Source organism: Pleuronectes platessa, chromosome 14 (assembly GCF_947347685.1).
Source record: "Pleuronectes platessa chromosome 14, fPlePla1.1, whole genome shotgun sequence".
NCBI classification, from domain to species: domain Eukaryota; kingdom Metazoa; phylum Chordata; class Actinopteri; order Pleuronectiformes; family Pleuronectidae; genus Pleuronectes; species Pleuronectes platessa.
The window spans coordinates 8,014,467-8,028,432 of NC_070639.1; the positions used below are offsets into that span (position 1 = coordinate 8,014,467).

The 13,966-nt window shown below is 40.2% G+C and overlaps 1 long non-coding RNA gene across 1 annotated transcript; it reads left to right on the plus strand.

The window, feature by feature from the left end:
* Positions 1 to 12,091: 12,091 nt before the first annotated feature.
* Positions 12,092 to 12,784, plus strand: LOC128455618 (uncharacterized). Its single transcript, XR_008341748.1, has 4 exons — positions 12,092 to 12,231; positions 12,327 to 12,388; positions 12,509 to 12,566; positions 12,707 to 12,784. It is a non-coding gene; the product is annotated as an uncharacterized LOC128455618 (long non-coding RNA).
* The last annotated feature ends 1,182 nt before the right edge of the window (positions 12,785 to 13,966 follow it).

The window sequence follows — 13,966 nt, forward strand, 5'->3', positions numbered from 1 at the left end:
TTTAAGCCGTGTAACGCACGACGAACTGAGACATCACGTCCGGTTCCTTTGTCTACTGCGTTTCCAGAAGCGCGCGGTAACAAGCCGGCGCTTCCTTTTAACGTGTTACCGTCAGAGATATTGTGCGGAGATTTACATCTGTTAAAAGATAAATCTCACGTAACTGGACTGCCCGCCTCGCCGGAAGTTTTGTCTCTGACGATGTCTTTCTCTCTCTGATCTCTCTCTTTTTATGTTACACAGCTAAATCTTGACTAAAAGAGCCTAAATTCATCTCTACGCCGTTCGGCGCCAGAACCAGGAGATAAGAAATCTCTTTGTCTAGAAATATTCCTTTGTGTAACTGGCGACCGACCGCCATCTTGTCTTCGACCTCTTGTCGTCACAGAGGTCATAAACCTCCATCTTGAAATTACTTGAACGTAACCTCTCGATTTCGGCCAGACGACGTCACCACATGACCTCGTCATTACGCCATAGCCACTCCCCCTTCTCTTTCTTACACACACACACAGAGACACAGACAGGCAGACACACCCACGACCACACACACAGATACTCAGTATCACATGTGGGACAATTGTGATAAGTGCTGCTGCTGTTGTGCCATCTTTGAAATATTGGAGTTTGTTAAATGAAGAATCATGGAATAACATTAACTTTATTTCCCTTTAATAAATACTTTTGTAATTAAAGTATTTGTATTTCTGTGATTATTTGTGCATATGTATGTGAATACAGCTGGATTACTATAGCCTGTGCTCGAACTTAAAAACCTTCATTGTTTATTATATAATCATTAATATTATATATTGAGATTATTAATTTAACTTATATCATAACAGAGACTGATATTTAAAGATTGACTCGTTGGTCCCTGTAAACAGGGTGGTGCCCCGCGACGATGAGCAATGATTACAGATCGTACTATTCTTAATTGATAAATTTATTGTTTTACTATTCTTAATTAATAGCTTTAGAATTTTAATTATTTTTAATAAATATATATTTTTTTAATAATCATATTTCATGATTATTAATAATTAGCCAACGTCAAATCTACTACTACTATTGCACAACATAAAGCTCGTAAACATGAATAAAGCCTGCTAGTGTGGTGAAACATTTGAAATAATTACTAAGCAATGAACCTCTGTCTGTATTAAAGGTGGGAAATTTGAATTTTTACAGATTCAGTGGGACAGATGTAGCCGGTCGTTTCATGCCCAGTGTCTCCAGATGGACACAGCCCAGCTTCAAAATGTGCAAACCGCTGACTGGAATTGCTGTCTGTGTCAAAAATAATTCCACAATCGGTATGTGCTCTGTCATTTTTTTTAATATGTGACACTGTTTTCTTCGTCTGTGTATGAAAGGGTGAAATTGTTTTCACTTTGTGAGTCTGTGTGCAAGTCCCCAGGTGTTTATATTGCCATCTCTCTGTGGACAGATTTTTCATCCCGATAGCAACCGTGAACGATGCAGTCACAAAACTTTACAGGTGTTTATTTTATATCAAAGTGAAGGCCGCGTTAGAAGATGGGTGTGGCCCAACAATGGTACCTGAATTACGAGGTTAAAAGGAAGGGGTTGATCAGGACTTTACGCCCCTTAGCCAATTTAGCGTCATGGCTGTTTAGGTTTTCTAATTTTGTTTTTGTTTTTTAATATCACAGTTGAGTGATATTTTGTGTTTTTACATAAAGGTTTTAGGTTCCCATTTTATACAAAATGACAAAAATGTTTTACCTTGTTATAAAGAACAAAGCTTTTGACAACTACTCCAGTGTTTTATTTATAAAAAGTATTTTTTCCTCTATTGTTGGCGTTATGTATGTATTTTGTTATATATTACCTGTACTTACAAGTTTTGCAATAGTGAGATGGTGATAAATAATCAAGCTCGAAGGGAGCCACAGTTGGTGCCAATTCAAAAAATATTATAAAATACAACACTACTAATTGAACAGAGCATAATTCATAGGAAAAACATTTTTACTTGTAGTGTAAAGGGGTACCCCAATCTAACCTAAGCATTATCCCTATAAAAGGATAAGATGATAAACAAAATGCTCGACATAATTAACAAAGAGAGTCTTTCACGCTGCGATCAAAAGAAATTGAAAAGACATCGCTTCGGCAAGATTGATTTTTACATATGGGTGCGGCTGGAAAAGAGGGTAGGACAGTTACAGATTCCAAGAAAAGGGACTAGTCATAGGAGTGGGAATAGAAGCATATCAGTCTCACTGTGGAATTATTGAGCAAACAGTTTTTATAGTACTTTGAAATATCCAGCAATGATGTATTCCACAGGGGAAATGTTGCACTTTACTTTGAAAAATCTCTTAATCTGTATAGTAAAAATGTCTGATATTCAGTGTGTGGGTAGCCTGAGAGTTCCTGAACACAGTCATATCAGTGTCTCTCTGGAATTATTGGGCAAAGTCTTTTTTATAGTACTTTGAAATATCCAGAAATTATGTATTCCACAGTGGAAATGTTGGACTTTACTTTGAAATATCTCTTAATCTATACAGTAAAACTGTCTGATATTCAGTGTGTGGGTAGCCTGAGAGGTCCTAAACACAGGCATATCAGTGTCTCTCTGGAATTATTGGGAAAATATTTTTTATAGTACTTTGAAATATCCAGAAATTATCTGTTACACAGTAGAAATGTTGCAATTTACTTTGAAAAACCTCTTAATCTATACAGTAAAAATGTCTAATATTCAGTGTGTGGGTGGTCAGAGAGGTCCTGAACACAGTCATATCAGTCTCACTTTGAAATATCCAGAAATTACCTACTTGAAGCTACAAATGTGTGACTTATTTAGTGAAATCTCTTCATTGATACAGTAAAAATGCTATTCATAAAAATGACAGGTAAGACGATATATACTTCTCCTGAATATAATCCAATACATTTTACTTTCAATTATGCATGTTTTATAGGCTCCATGTCAACAGTTTATTTTAAAAACCGGACGTAGGCCCACAGGTGTTTTTCCTCTAACTTCGAGTACTCAGCTGCCGTTCCCGTTCTGGGCGTTTTGGATGCGTTTACCATAAATGTCAGTATATGAGTGCAGTAGAATTTCTGTGTCGGCTGATTTGACCACAGAGACGCGAGTGACGGCTGGCTTGACCGCAGTAGCTGTGTGGCAGTGAAAGCTTGTAACACACCAACCATAGTCGTAATAATGTGACTCCTGCAGCCTGTTTCAACAGCTGCACGGATATTCTGTGTAAAGTCAACACCTTCACATTAGTTTGAAAAGTAGTCGCAGACCATGCTGTTTCACCTGGATCATCATTCAGTTCAGGAAAGGTAAACAATATAAAGAGACATACGATGGACTGATTCAATTAAACAGGAGACATTAATGCTTGCAGTGACATATGGACTAGCACGTGCATTGACACATTAACGATTCAAAAATCATTTATCTGTGGGGCAGGAGGCATTATGTTTGTGTTGTCCGTCCAATATCTTCGCGGTGAGGGAAATTCTTCAAATTTGGTAGAAACGTTCAGTTGGACTCATGGATTAATTTAATTTTCAAGGTCATGGCTTCCTCACAAAACATGTGTTTGGGCTGATGAACATATTAAGTCTACTCTTGGGAATTTCTTTCAATTTATGACCAGTTGTGACATTAGACTTTAGTGATCTCAAATTAAAGGACTGGTTGTTTGAGGCAAAAACCTGCAGGGAAGTTACTCTTGTTTCTGCTCTAGTTATCATATCGTCACACATACACCAGCATCAATGATAGAAAAAGGTCTAAGCATGAAAGATTCAGCCAAAAGGCCGATTTATAGTCGGATTTTACACAGGCACGCAAGCACACAAGAGCCCCTTGCGTACCCCCTCTTGCGGCTTGCGTGCGTCCGCCACTTTTTACGACAAAGCTACGCAAGCCTCATGCAGCCCGCAAGGCTGTGATTGGTCTGCTAACTACATCCCGTCTGGAGTCTAGTTTCCGGTTTCATAGCATAATACCGCCATGGCAGAAACCAAGGACGTTTTTGAAGAATGGACCAACTCGAAGAACGTTTGGCAGAAGAGGTGCGAAAATATTACCATTTGTACAAACGTCCTTGGCCGAGTACAAGGACACACAGATGGCCATAAATACCTGGAAGGAGATCTCGGCGAACGTCGGGTTGAATGTCGACGAGTGTCTGAAGCGGTGGAGGAAAATCCGGGACAAATTTGTCCGGCAGAAAAGCTATGGGGAGCAGCAGTGGCGATGCAGGGGGAAAGAAAGTCCTTGCATCTTATTTATTCCTGTCGGGGTTGGGACCACACATGTGAAAGCGACAAGTCTGGGGACAACGTATAAGACGAAGAGAGCGAAATGTCGTTTGACTCCGAGGCAGAGGCCATGTTTCAGGATGAAAGAGACATTACTCTCCTCTGAATGGGCCGTGGGGAGTGTTGAACACATGAACCAGTCCCTCGTGTCGCGCCACTGGACAAGGGGAGGGAGTCCTTCCGGATCCATCAAGGAGGTTGTGTAAAAGGGCGGGACTTGTATAAAAATTGTCCACAAAGAGCTTGTATCCCGAGCCCAGCAACCGTGTGTCGAGGAGCTCCATGAAATCTAAATGTAATTTACTGTAAGTTGTTTTCTATACAGAGATGTTTGCCTGAGCAAAACTAAGCTGTTGGTTATAATGTAAATAATGAATAGGATCAATAATCTGGCTTCAGTTCACCCCTCACGTCTGCATCGTCACTTTCCCGTCTCCGAAACGTTCGTACACATGGGTCAGAGTTTGCGTGGAAATATTCAATCTGTGACAGGAATTTGCCTCAAGTTTCCATCATAAATCTCTTGTCTTTCAAGCTCAGCTGCCATACTTCACAGTATCTACATGACTAAATGACCACTTTATCTTTTCTGTAACAGCCTGATTGTTACTTTATCATGCGAGGTCTCTGTTACGGCTCCAGGATGTTAGCTTGCTACGTCTAGGGGGGGAGTAGGGGAACCATAACACATGTTACTGTTAGGCTGACTCGGAGAACAACAAAACAGGGCACAACAGCAAACTGGATAAGTAAGTGTGTTTTATTTAGCCAGCGATCCGCCAAGGGGAATAGGGAACTATAAGCGGAGCCAAAGCAAAGAAAACAAGATAAAGTGACAACTAACTAGTGCACACATACAACCTAGCTAATACATACAGAGGGTGGCCCCGCTCCTAACCTGATGTGATAACAGAGTACGGTCTACGTGATGGCAGTGTAAACCCAAGGGTGTCTTACCTATTCACCTAAACCCCGGTGGCATCTCATAAACAAAAGGCAACAGCCCCACACAGCCCACACACAGGCAGACAATGGCCTCTCTCAATGGAGACAAAACAGGTGCAAGTTATCAAGGCCTGACGACACTGATTGGCCAACAGACAGCTCCCAGATTGGACAGGGGGTTGGACGATGGTGGAGGAACAGCCAATGGTGTGAGACCTACAGAGAATGAGAGGGGAGACACAGGAAAACAACCACTCACGTCTGCATCGTCACTTTCCCGTCTCCGAAACGTTCGTACACATGGGTCAGAGTTTGCGTGGAAATATTCAATCTGTGACAGGAATTTGCCTCAAGTTTCCATCATAAATCTCTTGTCTTTCAAGCTCAGCTGCCATACTTCACAGTATCTACATGACTAAATGACCACTTTATCTTTTCTGTAACAGCCTGATTGTTACTTTATCATGCGAGGTCTCCTCCCCTCAGGCCTGTCATATGTGGATCAACACTTTTACAGCAGCACAGTGCTCTCCACTTTTTCTGATACATGCAACATTGAACCTTTATTACTCCGTATAAATAGATATATTTTTTCAGATATCGGATTTAGACAAATATATAAAATCATTTTTTGTTTTTAATATATAATTTCATGATTGTTTTCCGGGCACACAGGGAGACTGAAGGTATTACTTTCAGTATAACTGACATTTAGTATAGAGCGCTGTGCTCCTGGTGAGATTCTGGTAAATCTCATCTTAATCCGTTTTGTGTTAGAAATCTGTCCGCCCCATCCTGCTGGGAATATAAATCACGGTGTATGGATGCGGAGGCAGTAGGGATTACAAGTACAACACAAACACTAAGCGGATGCAGAAATGTCAGATATCAGAGCGGAAGTGACGTCTGACTAAAATCATCAGGAGAGATTTGCATCAGAGACCCGGTTTAAGTTTTTATTATGTGCAAATTCATGAACCTAACAACTGTTAATCACTGCTGGTATTAGCAATTTATTCAAACTTGACACTTGTGGCTCTCTTTCTATTTACAAGTTAAACTGTGGTTTGGAGGTGAGGGGGCTGGGAGAGCTCCTTCACCTGCACCAAAGAGGATCTATCAGCACACACTCTAAAAAGTCATTCAGGGCTTCAGTATATATCACAATAATAAAAAAGTATATTATCTTAATAAAATCTCTGAAAATCACAAAACTGATTATTTGAGTTGGACATATCAAAATAAATGCTTAAAAATCCAACAGTTAATTTTGCATCATATTTACATCTTTTATTTAAGTTTATTTAAGAAAATAAATTAGTATTTGACAAACAGATTATAATTTTAAGATATCAATAATATTTTAAGTAAATACCAGTCAGAATATTTGAGTATGGAGCAATCATACCAATCGGTTTCAAGAACTTTAATTATTACTCTAATTCAATAGTCTTCATCTCTAACAACAACTTAAGAAATTGAGTAGTTTTTTAAGCAGAACGTCATGCCACCATTTGTGCGCAAAAACAGTGGAATCATGGGATATCTACCCTGCTTTTTGCATGAAGCAAGCAACAGAACAGTCTGGAGACGCCCGGTGAAAATCACTTACCCTAACCCTAACCCGGTAAGTAGAGCACTAGCAAAATTTAATTAAATAGCGCCCTGTCTTCCCGCACATAAACTTTATTGTTTGTTTTTCTATATAATGTCAGCACCATGCTGTTGTACATATGCTAACTTCGTTAACAGATTCCTAACCACCAAACTGCTCAGCTAACATACAGTTTATACAGCTAACGTCACCAAAATGGGTGTAAAATGACTACGGTAAATCCTCCAATAGTGGCCTGTATTCCATTAGCGGCCGGGTCTCTAACATTGGCCGGGCTCGCTATCGGCGGAGGTAAATAAAAGCCGGTCTCTAATAGTGGCCGCGGCTATAGCGAGCGCTAAGCGGCTATAGCGCTAGCGTCAACAAAGCTTGTTGAATCCTCTGCCTTGCAAACAAACATGTCCTTCAATCCGTTCAGAATGTATTATAGTAGACTACAACATTATCAGCTCAACAGGATGCGTTACAACAAAATGTGTCCTAATGGAAACAAATGCAGCAGAGGTGTGTGTATATGGTACCTGTAGCCTACTTTTTCAATAAATGAACCTAGTATTTTATAGGTTCAAATAGACACAATCTCGTTTTTATTCATTCTACTGGTAGTCTATTTTGCTCAAATAGAAATAGAGGCCTGCCTCTAATTCTGGCCTCCTTCCAATAAAGGACTGGGTCGCGATGCACTTGAGTCAAATAAAGGCCCGGGCCTATATTAGAGGATATACGGTAATTTATTCGTATTTTAGCATTAACAGTAGGCCGAGGCTTTCCTGAACGTGTAGGTCTATAATTTATGTGACTTCTCTCCCTCTCGCGAGGGAAACTGGGTTGTCTGCTTCCCTGCAGAAATGTCCCTCCTGTTTAACGTTGCAGTTAATGGGGCTTGTGAGCTATGTCTGTAGCACGAAATTTGTGGTCACGGGGGACTTTTATGTTTTTATTGTTTAGAGTTTTTCTCTGCTCCCACACTCTGGCGCTGACGTCATTAGTGGGCATTCAACTTGTAAAAATCTTTTACCCTTTTTAAACTATCACAGCTTAAAGTTGAGCAGGTTTTTACTCCAAATCTGCGTTTAACATTGGTGTGTATTGCGCCTGCAACGGCTGAAAAGGCGCGAGTGAAAGGCGCGCCGTACCATAGGAAAACAATGGTTTTGCTAGCGACGCTTTTTCTTGAGTCGCCTTCAGTGTGCACAGCCCCCTACACGATCAGGAAAGCCTCGTGCTACCGGTCAACTGGTGGTATACCTGATTTTGTTATGATTTCACAGATTGTTATTGTCGATGGCAGTGTCAGTTTCATTGTGAAATGCTTAACAGCTGGTATGATGAACATTTTAGGGCATTTATGTTAGACCACTCTGGGAAAATGACCCTGGTACAGCAGAGTGAACTTGGGGACACATATCCCTTGACAGCATATTTTGTGGAAGGAAAACTCATGGTGACATTGAAACGTCACATTATTTGCCAGTGTTAGGTGATGAGTCTGACTCTTTAATGTCTAACACCTTGCTTCCTTCCTCCAGAGTAATTTCTTTCTCTTTCTGTCAAGATGGATTTGGTTGCATTGAAAGTTGTTATAGAACACCGGAGTGAGAAGCTTACACTGTCCTCAGGAATACCCAGCACTGTAGAACAGTTACATGAGACAGTAAAAGAGACATTTGGACTCATTGAGGATTTTACCCTGCATTACCTGGATGAAGACTTTGGTGATTACTTCACTCTGCATTCTACCAACCAGATTAAACACAAGGGGACAATCAAAGTGGTGATTATTCCATCTGTAGTTCTTACATTGACTGCTTTGACTGAAAACCAGACAGATATAATGAATGACAGTTCAAGCTCTGCTACTGATGCAACGCCAGATTCCCAGACAGATGCCTCATCAGTGTCTTCACAAAACACTATTTTCCTATCCCCACGTAGAAGCCCTCAGACGACAACATGGCCAAATCAAATCATCATTTCCACTTTTCTCTGTGGCAACAGAGACAGTACTGATGAATGCCAATGAAGAGTTTGTCAAAGATCGTACTGTGCTGAACAATACTCGGATCCGATCTGAAATCATGGAAAAATTAGCTGACTACATGTACAGCTACACACCCTACCCCACAGGCCTTCAGATAGGTGAGGTGGCAGAGGCTTTAGTCAGAAAGCATCCATGCCTGACAGAGCTAGGCAGTCGTAATGGCTGGCTTGGATGGATGTACAGTCTTAAATATAAGATGGGAAATTACAGGTCGAAGCTCCGAAGCCTTGGATTTCCTGAGGTTGTCTGCAACTCACTTAAGAACAAGCACCCGGATGACAGGTCTGCTGCAAAGAATATAAAGAAGCACGGAAAGGAGAAGTGGTGTTTCTCCCACACTATCCTGCAGGAGACAGTAAGGAACAACAAGAGCTGGACCGAAAAAAACTAATCACTGAATCAAAGAAGAGAGAGAGCACAGTCATCAAGGACTTGATGTGCAGAACTTTTGCACATAGGAGACATGAGGTTGTCACCCTACAGATGAGCATCAGTGACATCAAGGACAGATGGCCCGCCTTGTTTGATGTCTCGCAAGTGAGTAATTGGAATTGTTGTTACAGAGTGGTCAACACATATTGTGGACTGAAAACCTGCATGTTTCACAGTTACACACTCATTAGTTAGACCTGTGTCATCTAATGCAATCAAATACAACAGCTCTGCCACATATACATTTTCAGTTTTTGTTGACATTGTCAGAAAGGTGATTATTATGCTTTGTTTATCATTGAGGTTGTAGTGGGTGGTGCTGGTGTGCTGGAGTGCAATACATTGAAAAGTGTTCCTAATATTTTGTCCCCCTCAACGTATATTAATGGTTGGAGAAAAGTATAAGGACACCGCTCAATATAATGCACTCCAATAAACCATTTTCCACAATGTCCTTAATGATAAACAAAGTTTAATAATCACCTTTCTGACAATCTCAACAAAAACTGAAAATGTATGTGTGGCAGAGCTGTTGTATTTGATTGCATTAGATTGCACAGGTGTACCTAATCAAGTGGTTGCTGACTGTACATCCTATTAAAAATAATAATGGAACAGTCTTGCATCCTATTCATCTCAGTATGGACTTAGGTTTTTGCTGAATGACAACAGATGAGTCACCAGTTCTTTTTTTTCTTTTCTCATCTCTCTCTTTCAGGTTAGTGCAGAGTTTCAGAGGATCACCACACTGAATCTTGAGCCAAAATTCATGGCAATGTTGGACTTCTATACACCTAAACTGCTGTCCTTGTTTCTCCTGCAGCACCTTTCTTCGTTTGAGAGACATCGGGCACAAATGAGTGTTCTACTTAAGGTATTAAACCTGTCTCATTCACGTTTCTCTCCTTTAAGCTTATTACCATCAATAATTACATATTCATTTCCTAATCAGATAACTTATCTTTATCCCCACCGACTCTCCCTCATGCCTCCTCCTATCCTCCAGCCTTCCTTAACAGTTCTTGCTTTTTCTTCCTTAGTTTGCTGTCCCTCAATCTCTCACATCCTCTGCACACCATTTTACATGTTTTGGTTTATTCTTACATCACTACACTCCAACTCCAGTTAAATTTTTCTAACGTAAATTCTATTGAAAGGTTTGACTCAAGTTTCTCCAAGAAATTAAAGCTCTGCTTGAATGTGTAGTTTTGCATTGTATTAGAATTTTGAGACTTTCTGTTCTGCAGAGTGGAATCTCCATTCAACAGACCCGGGAGGTTGTCATCCGATGTCTCATCAATCATTTGGGAGAAGATGCCAGTGCCTTGTTCAAGGACTTTGAGGTTAGTATAATACTGTATTATTTTCATGATTTTTAACAACGTAATCATGGGTGACCATAGAGTTCCTGCAGTAAGTTTGTTTTTTCCTTACCGCACACAAAGAAGAAGCTGCTTTCCACATAGTGTAAACCAGCTGTGGACATCAGATACTGTACGAGTCAATTTTATTTGGAGAGAGAATTGAATTATATGGAAGCATTAATTAGTTATTTTGTCTATCTGTGAGATCAAAAACAAATTTGGGACCATCACAGTAGTATTGTTTAGTTTGTCCACTTTATGTCCTGCTATGCTCTTATGTTGGTAGGTGGTATTTGTCTTGATACATGCAGGTTGAGAGTGAGTTCTAAACTAAAGTTATCTTTACAATGTCTGCAGGATGCTGCTGATGGATCTGCCAGTGTTCAAGAGGAGTTGGCAGAAGAGGTCATGAAGATTTACCTGCTGCGGAAACAAGATGGGTCATTGGATGTCGGGATTGTCATTGAGGGCAACACTGTCCTCAGCAGTCTTGGAGATGTCAGCAGGGCCTGCTGCTATCTTTTGGGACTGACGTACGCGTTAGATCTGCAATACCCCAAGAACCTCAAACATAGTTTTGAGGTATTCCAGAAAGTACTGCTGGAGCTGGATTCTGGAAACCTTTCCAACAAGGTTCAGAGACTAAAGAATTACCTCTGTATGTAGTGACTGGCTACTGTTCAGCAAGATGCTCTCTTAGTTAGGGAATTTTTCATTGGCAAGTCTAAAGTTTAGCTGATGTACTGTTGTCTTAATGTTTACATAAGACTTAAGGTTTCCATTCATAGTGAAATTGCATGTTGGACTGTTCTTGTTTTCTGATGTGGAACTTTAATGTGAAATATCACTGTTTTTGGTGCATTTCAGGAGGATGCAAAATGTTGTCCTTGGTGCATTTTAGACATGCAAAATGTCATTGTTCTGTTCAGACCCAACCAGACCAGTCACACCCCCTGAGGGACTCATTATGGCTCCTGGTCACCGCCTGGTAGAGAGTTTAGTTAAAGCAACAAAAAGAAAACAGAGATAAATATGGAGGATGTAGCCATTTGTCTTTACTCAGACCCAGGAAGTGAAACATAAAAACAAGAAAGACTAGTATAAGTATATTCAAGATTATTATTTGTACAGACACGTAGCTCACAGCCTCTCTTCTGGCCCCTGGAGAGAGCTTGGTGTGGATGATGTCCAGGTGAGACATTACATAATAGCATTTGCTAACTTTTTACTATTTTCTTGCCATACTTTTATTAAAATACATTGTTCACACCTCAGGGCCTAACAAAGCAAGAGTTCTCCAACAACTGCGGCGTGTTTGTTTTGATGGTAAGACCTAATCAGCATGTTATAGCATTGCTGTAAAAATGTTTGCTTGCTACATTAAAACCACATTAATTTGTATTGAAAAAAATGTATCATTGGGAATACGCCTGACATTATATTAACCAGTACCTCTTGACTTACAGTACACTCTGTACATTGTAATGGGGGCCAAGTGCGATTTCAGCGAGGTATGTGTAAATCGAGACACATTATGCCTAGTGTACAAGGTGTTATTTTTTTTTTTACAACATATTAACATCTTCCTGCATTTCCTTCTTCAAAGGAAAACATGCTGCAAATTAGGAGATGGTGGTGTCTCACTCTCCTGCAGAACTTCCCCATGCCGTAAGTGCCCTGAATATCACACTTTTGAATCAAATCACAAAAAAAAACAGTTTTACTCACTGTCAACAGACCAACATGAATGTTTTCATAGTGAATGTATGTGGTCATTAAATCACTAAGGTCTGAAGAAGACCGATTGCAGGACAGGAAACGGCGACGAGTGGAAGGAGGGCTACAGGTGAGAGGTCATGTGATTAATTAGTCTTGTAGTCAACTATTGCTAGACCAAATCGTAATCCCTCCACTTATTTCAATTATCTGTTTTACATCTTGCATTGTTATTGTGCCTATAAGAACTGCAATCTGTTTCCTTTATAGACGCTGGGAAATTGACAAACTGCAAACCGGGAACAGGGTTGGAAGGATGGTGAAAATAAAAAAAATCAATGATGCAAAGTCTTCTGTCTGGTTTATTTGACTTAGCTAATATAATTGAGTGTTCAAAATAATATGTGTCTGGTTTTTATATATATTTATTTATTAATTTTTCATAGTAAAAAAAGACATTTGACAAGTTAAAAGTATGTCTCTAAGTCATTGTGCTGTGCTGTATTGACGTTTGAGAATGTGCTGCCGGATCTGCGCCACAAGATGGCGCCCCCGAGCTCGAGCGAAACGTTTAGACCAGCCCACATTTAGGGAAATTTAAGCTCCTCCTCGATCTGCGAGCTGCAGCCAGGGGCACTTGAAGCCATGGTGTCATTATAATCACTTTGCCTGTTTTACATTTATTGTCCACTAGATGGCACAGTAGAGCAAATCACGCACCATGAAGCTTCGGCCCATGAGGAACCAATTGGATGGAAAGCTTCAATGCTTCATCTCACCATCACTACATGTGAAAATAATCAAGTTTTGGGATTATTTATGTTGTTTTTCATACTTATAGTTCCTGTGTTAGTTCACTTTCACTCTACTGCTCTAGATCTAGAGCAGTAGTGAAACAAAGCACCAGAGTGCAGGTAACTCAACTATCTGATGTGCAGCAGTTAAAACAGCCACCGTGTTGACACAATAGTAAACAACATATATATGGGTTTAGTAGCCCTATACTTCATATGGTTTACACCCTCCCCACTTGACTCTGTATGAGTCCCTTTATGCACAGATCTAGGGCTCACCGGGGAACTATCAAAGTCACTGAAGGCATCAATTGCTTTTTAGGTGGTTTTCCCAACTGAGGATAGTGAAAACATCCAGGTGGTCGCCGGGATCTCAGATTTGCTAGTGGAGTCTTTTGGTTCTCCTTCTGTAACCTTTTCACCCTTCGTCTCCTTTTATCTACTTTATTTTATTTGTCAGTCAGTTTTGGACTTCCTACAGACATTGATATTACTACTAGGCTACTTCAACAACTATATTAATCATGTAATAAAAAATAATCGTTAGATTTATCGATAAATTTAAAAATCGATGTTGCAGCCCTAGTCCGCCTGACTAGATGTGATTCTCTACATCAACAGCCAACTTAGGCCATGAAATCTATTTCTTTCCAAACCCATGTCTCCCATATCTGCATGGAGACATGTGAGAATGGTGGACCTTAGAGACTAGGGAACCATGAACTGGAAGCCTTTA